Source organism: Gossypium hirsutum, chromosome D08 (assembly GCF_007990345.1).
Source record: "Gossypium hirsutum isolate 1008001.06 chromosome D08, Gossypium_hirsutum_v2.1, whole genome shotgun sequence".
Lineage (NCBI taxonomy): Eukaryota > Viridiplantae > Streptophyta > Magnoliopsida > Malvales > Malvaceae > Gossypium > Gossypium hirsutum.
The window spans coordinates 3380492-3387052 of NC_053444.1; positions in this window are offsets into that span (position 1 = coordinate 3380492).

Below are 6561 nucleotides of genomic sequence, written 5' to 3' on the forward strand. Positions count from 1 at the left end.
AAACGTGGAATCTCTGACATAGGATCAACAACATATGAACAACCTCTAAACTATCAAACTCAAGAATCACCTTTCTTACTCCCTTATTCTAAGCTTGTCATAATCTATCGTATGCTCCCCATACCTTAGCTTCAACAGTTGAACAAATTTTAATTTATTGGGCAAATCCCATGATGAGTGACTAGTCCCAACATTCTTATATCACAGACTGCAGTTCAAAGCCTGTGATCATCACACCAAATGCATCTGATGAAGGTTTATTGTGTAGATAGGGATCATTTGGCCCGCAAGAACTGGCCTAATTCGGTAACTGTTGGAGAAGCTGTCAGATTGAAGCCTGATTGGCCCGATAATGAAGATATGACAACTTAGGCTATTTTGGTAACTAATCTTAGAAGATTGATAGAATCATATCTTGTAAAGATTAGATTAGATTTGATATGGCATAACTTGTAAATTTCATGATTTAAGGGATATAGTTAATCTCGTCCGTCGATGTAAATGTATCTTAACCGTCAGTTTTAGGGGAGTTAAACTATAAATAGAGAGCTTCCCTCTCATTTGTACTCTCCATTCATTATTTTATTATTCTTTGTGAATAGAGAATATTGAGAGAATTTACTCAAACATCTTGTGTGCGTTCTTTCTGTTGTTCTTTGTAAGCTTCTTTTGGCATAAATTACTTTCACTCTACAAATTGGTGCATTGGAGAAGTTCTTAAGGAATCCTCACTTGAGTAAATGTTGACTTAGGTGAGTTTGGACGAGTGGATCGGCTAAGGTCGCATGGATCGCAAGACGAAAGATCTACCTCGTGACAAGTATCTGAGCTATTGGTTCGAAGGCACCGTTGGGATGTCGAAAGAAGAGTTCGAACAATGGTGGGTCAAAAATTCTTTGAGGGAGATGTTGTCTATTATTGAGGAATACGTGGGTAAACTTGAAAAGTCCATAGAGGATGCGAAAGAGTCAGACAATGCGCTTGGGGAAAGCATTGATGACTTGAGGGAGTGATTAAATGCTAAAGTTACATATTTTATGTAATTAAATTGGTTAATTTATGAGAATGCACCACTAATTTAGCCATATTTATTGAATTTTGTGCAGGAATGCAATTTGGGGCTAAATAGAAGAAAAAGAAAACAATTGGGCCAAATTAAAGAAAAGCAAAGAAGGAGGGCCAAAGTAAGAATTTTTCCAATATTAATTAGCTGAAAATTTTGTTGACTTAGTGGGGAGATTATTTTGGGATTTTTTTGTCATGGAATATTTATATTTATATTTTTCCTTGATTTTTTAGACTAGTTGGCTCCTAAATTAGTAAATCCTTTAGTATAAATAGAGCATGTATTGTTCATCAATTCATCAATCAAAAATATTAAGTTCTTGTCTTTCAATACATTCTCTCTTTTCTCACGTAGCATTGTTGTTTCTTTAGTTTCCTTTCCTTCAATTTTTAATTTCCAGTAGCTAATCACCAAATCAAGCCATTTGCAATTCCTTTTTCATTTTTTCCAAATAGTCAACCACCTCACTTTAATATATTCCAACCCCATACTCATCACATCACCCATCTTTTCACTTTTCTCTTATTTAATTATAAATACCACATGCCCAAACCTTAGCCACTAACCCATTTAGCTTTAGGCCGAATTAGCCCGTCAAAACCCGTGATTAGAACTGAGCCATTTAACTCCTAAATTTATACTTATTACTTCTTCGATTAAGGTATGATTTTGTCAACTCTAAATCAGATCAACATAAGTCAAAAAAGCGTCATTTGATTTCGTGTGGTTAGACGTACAGTTGGAATTCCGAAGGACGTTTCTAATCGATTTTCTGTGAACACATTGGCGTGCCAAGTGGAGATTGCTCTTTGGTTCCGTCAAGGGAAGTTAGTAACCGGATTTAAATGTCCCACGCGGTTGAGGGCATTGGTTCAAGCTAGGCTCTTCTAGAACGCAAAGCTGCCGGAATTCTAATCAACGAACGTTTCGTGTTGTTCGATCGGTAAGAATTAGTTATTGGACGTTCCATAACTAATTTACACAAGGAAGAGTTGGTGTCCGAGGCGTCCTTGGTACTATAACTAGCTTATTGGAAAAGAGGAGTTCATCCAACTTCGAGATCGGTTTAAAGACGAGGAAAATTCGTGTCTCAAGCTGAGCTCATTCTAATTAATTTTCTTAATATTTATTTCACAGTTTTTTATTCTTGTTTTTCAACTTTTACTTTTACGTTATTTTTCTATTTATTTCAGGTCATAATTTTTATTTCCCTCGAACGTCTTGGGCACGACAGCTGCCCCGACATAAATCTGGTCAAGCGAGCAACAGTTTTACAGTAAACCAGTCTCTGAGGGATCGACCCTACTCCCTATACTGCTTAATCGCAAATTAGGCGTAGGTCTATTTGTGGATTCGACACCTATCAGGGAGTAGTCTAGGGACTTTGTGCCTGTTGACACCATTTTTTTGATGAAAACGGGTCGACTTGGATTTTGAAATGAAACGAAACGGGAGTCGCCACCGATCCTTTTTATAAGGTGTGATCGATCACCTCGTAAAAATGGTTGTTTTTAATAAACAATTTAATTTTATTAAACAACGATTTGGTCCACGAAATTCAGAAAATAGTTCGGGAGTTAGTTACGCACGAGGAAGGATTAGCACCCTCGATACGCCCAAAATTGGTACCTAGTTGATACTTAATGTCTTTAGTGTCGAAAAAACTGGAGACTTTAGAGAGATTTAAAACGATCCTAAAAACACTTGAATGACATGGATTAAGATTTAAGAGGATATTTGGCTATTTGGTCAAACGAGAAATCGAAACCCAGCACATTAGGGCACGTTTTCTTGAATCTCCAAACGCAAACATTGCCTTTATTATTTTTTAGAAAAATCCTCATCTGGAGAAAACGACATGTCATATCCAATGCGTTAGGACACAACGTATTGAATTCCCGTACGAGAATACATGCCGAAAAATTTACTTATTTAAAAGACATTTAATTATCTCGGGTTTAGAAAAGATCATGCCAGTAAGTTAGGACACGATCTTTTCTTAATTCTGAGATCGTTTAAAACTGATTGAAAAGATCGGTATTTAGATTTATCGTGAAATCGAAACCCAGTAAGTAGGTACGACTTCTTGAATCAAAACGATTTTGCTTATTCAAAAATCATAATTTATGCATCGAATAAAATTAACTAACATGAAATAGTAGAAATGAAACTGATATTAAACACGAACAAGATAATGAAACAAATAAGCATAAAGTTAAACACATCTAAATAAAAATGTAAATAAAAAAAAACAAAGAAAATGTATAAGCTTAAACATATAAAAATGTGTATATACATAAATTATGGAATATGAAAATATATGGGGACGTATATGTATATATAGATAGATTTATAAAAATATGGCATATTATATATTATAACACATGTATGTATATATGTATGGTAAATTATAAATTCAAAAATACATAGGGATATGTATATATAAATATGCATAACTTTATATATATGTATATAATTTATAAGGTATGTAAACATAAGTACGTATATATAAATAAAAAATACGCATGTGTATATGTATATTGCATAAAAAACAAAAGAGATACAAATATGTACATTATAAAATAAAACAATGTAAGTATATACATATATATATGCATATAAATAAAAAATAAAAATATGAATATGTACGGATTTATATATATTATGAATTATAAAATATAAAAAATGAGTAATTATATTAATAATAATTACAAACGGGTTTTAATCGAATTTTAGAATAAAAATTAGGGGTTTAAAATGAAAATAAACAAAAAAAGGGGTCCCAAAGGACCAAAGAATGGAGGGCTGATTGAGCAATATTCCCAACCTTTAGCGCGTCATTTCGTTGATGACCAAATTGGAATAAGCGCAAAAACCGCGGGCCAAATTAAAAACAACAAAAACTTTATTATAAAACCATTAAAAGCGGAAGGGCTAAAGGTGCAATTAGCCCTTCCGTCGAAAACACGCGGATCCTCCTGGAGCGGGTCGGGTTGGCCAACGGGTCAAGTCAAAAACGGCGTCGTTTTGGTGCCTGAAAAGGCTGCCCAAATGACGTTGTTTTGAAAGCCTATTTAAGCCAAGTTTTTTCTCAAAACACTTCACTTTCAGCCCTCTTTTTAAAAAAATTTTTCTTTCTCTCAAAATCTCTCCCCTTCACCTCTCTCAACCCAGAATCCGGCCAGAGGACGGGCCGACCACCGCGTGCACCGGCCGCTGGTCACCGACGATGGCGCCGCCGTCCACGGTGGCCGGAAAGTTGAAAAAGTACGTTTTTCTCCCTTTTTTTCTTTTTTATAACTCTTTTTCAATATATATGTTATAATAGTTAAAAAGAAAACTAAGAAATATATGTATGTATATAAACAGTTTTAAAAGGAAGGAAAATAAAGAAAGAAAATAAATAAATAAATAAATAAAAGGGAAATAATCTTATACCGAAACAAAGAGTCCTTTAATCTGTTTTTTTTTCTACTTTTTATTTCTTGAAATCGTTCCCCCCTTTACATGGTTTTTCAATCGGTTTTGTGCCGAAATAATACCCCTCTTTTAGATCTGTTTGAATGGCTTTTAAATAGCCATTTTACAATTTTTCTATTATTTCTACTACTGTTTTGTCCTTCTCTGCTTGCGTGTAGGCCTTGATAGAGGCAGGTGGCAAAGTAGGTGGGGGCGGAGCAGTGGGTAGGTGGTGGCATCGGCGCGAAGAGGGCAGGTGGCTGAAGGGACGTGCGGCGCCTAGGTTAGGGCTAGGGTTTAATTCTGGGCCTGTAATTTGGGTTTGGGTAGGTTTATTGGTTTGGGTTTGTTTTTAAGTGTATTGGGCTGATTTTGGGTTAGGTTTAGGTGGGTATTGGGTTTTGGGTCTGCTGGAATAGTTGGGTAAAATTGGTCTGTACAGTGCCCATGTGTCTCACTTTCAATAGGATAGCGTGCAAGACTTGCTAGATTCCCAAAGGAAAAAGCTAACAGAGAGGAACAATGCTCTCGAGACCATGGTGATGGCTTTGAAGGAGGAAACAATGGCCACGACAATGACTTTGAGCACAAGAGTAGAGGAGCTCGAGGGAGAGTTGGCCTTGTGTCGAGCAGCCGTGGGAAAGGAGTGTCAAGTGCAACACTCAGTAACGAGAATGTCCCGAAGCCGAAAGAGTTTGTAGGACAATATCTGCATGCGATGTAGACAATTTCTTGTGGAGAATGGAAAACTACTTCCGTGCTAAGGCATCGTGGATGATGCGGTTAAGGTAAACACTGCTTTAATGTTTCTTAGTGATATTGCGCTTTTATGGTGATGAGGCAGGACCACAGATAAAGGCAATGTGAGATTGGGACGTGGCAATAGTTCCAATGTGAGTTGAATGGACAGTTTTACCCAGAGTTTACCAAGGAAGAAGTTCGGGCAAAGTTGCAAGGGATAACGCAACGGGGCATAGTGGGGGGTATGTTCAAGAGTTTAAGGAACTCATGCTCCAAGTTTTGGATGTGACTAAGAAAGAAGCATTTCTTGCTTTTCAAAATGGATTGAAGTTGTGGGTTAAATAGGAGGTGGAACAAAGAGGTGTCCAAAAGCTGTCGAAATCCATTATGGTAGTTGAGTCTGTGGTCAAGCTTGGTCTAGAGAAAGACAAGCTTGGGTCTTCCAAGTCCAAGGAAAGGGGCAATGTGAAAAGGATCACAAGGTAGATGTTGTTCATATTAATGGAAACGACGACAATTGTGGTAATGGAAAACCACGAGTTGGGAAGAAGAAACCCAACAGGAAATGGACAAGTTGAAATGCTTTCTTTGCGACGGTTCATATATATTGAAGAAATGTTCAAAGAATCCGCACTTTCTAAGAAAGAGAAGTCGATGGGTAAGGCCTTGGGACTTGGTTCGGGCGCAAGGGGTGTCAAAGCCAAGGAGGCCAAAAGTGAGAAAAAGCTAGTGGAGTGCTTCTTGTATCATGGTCCGCACAAGTTGCAGAGTGTCCGAAGAAGTCTGTCATCGAAGAAGATGATAGAACAGACAAGGAGTCCAAGAAGCTTGGTTCGAGTAAGGGAAAAGCCGAAGTCATAGGGCAAAGAGGAGTAAAAAGAAGCGAGTAAAGTGCTTCTTGTGCCGTGGTCCACATGAGTTGCGGAACTGTCCAAAGTAGGTTGTAGTCAAAGGAAAGGCAACGCTTGAGCTTGGTGAGTCATTGGAGAGCTTCCACTCAAAGAAGAGATTAGTTTGTCATCAAACTTAGAGGAAAAGTTGCAATGAAAACAGTGAAGTTGAGACCAATGAGGTTCAATTTGAGTGAAGCGTCGGAGTTAGTCGAGTCATCGACAAGGCTTCCACCTATGGGAGAGGTGAGTGATGCATTGGACTTCAAGAGTAAATAAGTGATGCAAGTGGGACAGTTGACCAGAGTAAGTGCAACAAGTAGGACGGTTTGAGTTAAGAAACGACATAAGCCGAAGCAAAAGTCCCAAAGGAAGGGAAAAGCTAAGGCGTCGAGACGAGATCAA